Here is a 3527-nt window from a genome sequence, read left to right as displayed (position 1 = left end):
TAAACTATTCACGTATGTGGACTTCTTTTTTGCTTTTTTTAAAGATTATTTTTTGGCTTTTTGCCTTTATTTGCTAGAACAGCTTCAGAGTAAAAGAGAGGGGCTGACATGCAGCATAGAGCTGCAGTTGGATTTAAACCCCCAGCCGCTGTGGCAAGGTCACAGCCTCAGTACATGGGGCACCCACTCTACCAGGTGAGCTACTGCGTGTCCTGACTTTCTTGCTCTTTACACTGCAGCAGTTGCTCGGAGTGTCAAAAGATGACATCACATGGTGCATCTCATACTGACCCTAAGGATCCTTTGGTGTGTCGGTATTAGGGCTGTACAGGCCTCAGAATTATGCCAGTCCAATCTGATTTGGCCATTCAATATGACTATGACAGTTTCTTTTTTATTTCCATATAAAGACAGACATCAAAGAAAAGCCCATGGCTGTATCATATGAAGTTGCTGTGAGCTTTAAATTTACCACTTCCAAGTAGAAAGCAAAAGATAATGCTGTGTTAGAGCCTTATGGTGCAAAGCCTGTCTTCCTCCACACTGCTGCATTGTGTCTGCAGCAGCCGGTACCAAAGAGCAGCGAATGTCAAAAACTTTGCAGCAAAATCTGGGGACCAGAATGTGCCTGGAAGTACACTGCACAGTACACTGACTGGCCAAAAAAAAAAGTCCTCAAGTTGAAACAGTCTCAATCGACTGAGGGGTCTCCAACTGACGATTTCAATCTATAACTTATAGCTGACAGCCCTCGTCGGTATTTGATGCTCAAGCATTTTGTTTCCAACACATTTCTACACTGAAGAACACAAACGTTTTGCATGCACGAACACACCAACTGTGGGTTTGTGTGTGTTCTGTGTTTGGGTGCATGCAGGAAATAGAAAGCTGAGTGGTCGGCGGTTATATGTTGGATGAGTGATAAATCTTTCACCTGTTCAATTTCATTGCAGGTGTCAGTGTGTGTGTGTGTGTGTGTGTGTGTGTGTGTGTGTGTGTGTCCTGTACACTTGCAACAGTTTGACATTTGGGCGTGCGAAAGGAAGATCAAACTGTGCTCTGCTTGGGTAGCATCTGTTTCCTCCGTCTACTGGCAGAATGTCTCAGAGTGTGTGTGTGTGTGTGTGTGTGTGCTTATTCCCATACACACACAAAGCATCTTGAATGTTGCTCTTCATTATTTACCTGCCAGCTCTCAAGTGCATGAGTAACTAAAAACAGAATTTTCATCTACAGGTTTTTGATTACTCATCTGTTTACAGCAGTTTGCCAAAATATTCAATTTAAAACTTTAAATTACTGCTATTTGTGGTTACTTTTACAGATCTCCAAAACACCTTCTCTTCCATTTCACTGACTGTAGTTTGAATAAAGTCACTATAATCAGTAAACATACAGGTAACAACTATGCAGTATTCTTACTTGGCCCCGCCCCGTCACTTACTGTTACTATATCTCTCAGGCTCTCAGTTTTTGCACGGCACGTTATGCACTTTGGAGTAATAATGGTGGTAAGTTTACAACTTGAAATTCTTGGTCATTTTTAAAACAATAACTCCTTGACTGAAGACATTTTAGACAAAAGCAGGTTTCCTTTTTCACTATTCTTTTATTCCCCTCAGACAAAAATGTAACAACTAGATAAGTTTCAGTTTGGGCAAACTGACACTATTAAATATATGTCAAATTAGCTATTAGCAGTTCCTGTTTGCAGTGTACCGATTAATGTATTGACAACTATCACCAGATTACTAAAAAACGTGATGATTCTGAGGCAAATTCTGGAGTTTTCTGGACAGATTAAAGGACATTTATTCTGAATGGACATCAGTGATAATAATATCCTCCAAAAATGTGAGTCACACTGAATCTACAAATATATGTGTCATGTAAGGGGGTTTAGATTTGACTGAGGGAGTGATGATTCAGAGAAGGAGAGAGATTTTTGATGCAATTTTTAAAGTGCCATCTGTGTCTTACAACAACACATACTCATACTCATTTGCATGATATCTTATGAAAATGCACATACAGTGGTTTGTATGGTATGTATGATATCTCACAAATTAGTGCCCAATAAATGACAGTGTCATGTTACGTACTTCACATTAAGTTACATAGGTTAAATTTAGGAAAAGTGAAGTGAAGTGAAGTTATGTAGGTTAGGTTTACAAAAGTAAAGTTACATAAGTTAGGTTTAGGAAAGTAAAGTTATGAAGGTTGGGTTAAGGAAAGTAAACGTTATATATAGGTTAGGTTTAGGAAAATAAAGTTACGAAAGGTTAGACTAAGTTAAGTTATGAAGGTTGGGTTTAGAAAAGCAAAGTTACAGATAGGTTAGGTTCAGCAAAGTAAAGTCACATAAGTTAGGTTTAGGAAAGTAAAGTTACATATAGGTTGGGTTTAGAAAAGCAAATTTACTTAGGTTAGGCTTAAGAAAATAAAGTTACGTAGGTTGGTTTTAGGAAAATGTGGTTAAATATAGGTTAGGTTTAGGAAAGTAAAGTTCTGTATAGGTTAGGTTTAGGAAAGTATTGTTACGTATAGGTTAGGTTTATGAAAGCAAAGTAAAGTTACGTAGGTTAGGTTTAAGAAAGTAAAGTTATGTAGGATAGATTTTGGAAAAGAAATATGTTTGGGTGTCATGTTACATACTGAAAATAAAGTTATGTATTTAATAAAAATTACGTAGGTTTGGCTGAGGCAAGTAAAGTTACATATAGGTTTAGGAAAACAAACATGGTTGGGCGTTGTCACATTTTGTACTCTTTTTTGCTGCGCATGGAAGGGCAGGGAGGTGTGCTCTCTCTGCCTTTGGCTTTCCATGTAGGCGTGTGGAAGAGGCTTTCTGCGTAGGCCAGAGGAAAGGCAGAGAGGCCCCAGAACAGAGCCATACCGCCAAATATAATACTGCAAATGGAAATAAAGCTTTCTTTGACTAAAGTGTTCCTGGCTGAGACTAAATTCCCTTTCTAAGAACACCAACATGCACCTGTCTCTCTCACCTCTTTGCCTCACATCTTTCCCTCCTCGCCACTGTTTTAACTCTCCCACACTCCCCTGGGGAGCCATGCCTTGCAGGTTGAAAACCTCTGGTCTGATTTATTGTTACCGCTATTACGTGTTTGTATTCATGTAACTTTTCATAGCTCTTGAGCCCCGTGGGCGGAAGAGTGTAGGTAGTAAAAGAAGAGATGAGATGAGAGGCTTTAAAGGATTTAATAATCAGATTCAATATTGGATTGAGAGGGGAGAAAATGCAGTTGAATCTCAACCCTACTGGCACCAAAAAAAAATCATTTGTTATCAAGTTATACTGCTGAATCAATAATAGAGGAAGGTGGCAGGGTTATGATCTGACCTCATCACCTTATAGCCAATCACAGCCCTCAAGTTGCAGCCTCAGCATTCAGGCCAGCCACAGGAGTAATTAAAAGACAAGACTTCCAACTCTTCACACCTCTCCATCAATATTCATTGTCTCCTTTTCAGATTTCGGTGTGTATACATAACACCAGTGTTTAGTT

This window comes from Epinephelus lanceolatus, chromosome 3 (assembly GCF_041903045.1).
Source record: "Epinephelus lanceolatus isolate andai-2023 chromosome 3, ASM4190304v1, whole genome shotgun sequence".
Classification (NCBI taxonomy): Eukaryota; Metazoa; Chordata; class Actinopteri; order Perciformes; family Serranidae; genus Epinephelus; species Epinephelus lanceolatus.
This window is presented reverse-complemented; position numbering follows the sequence as displayed.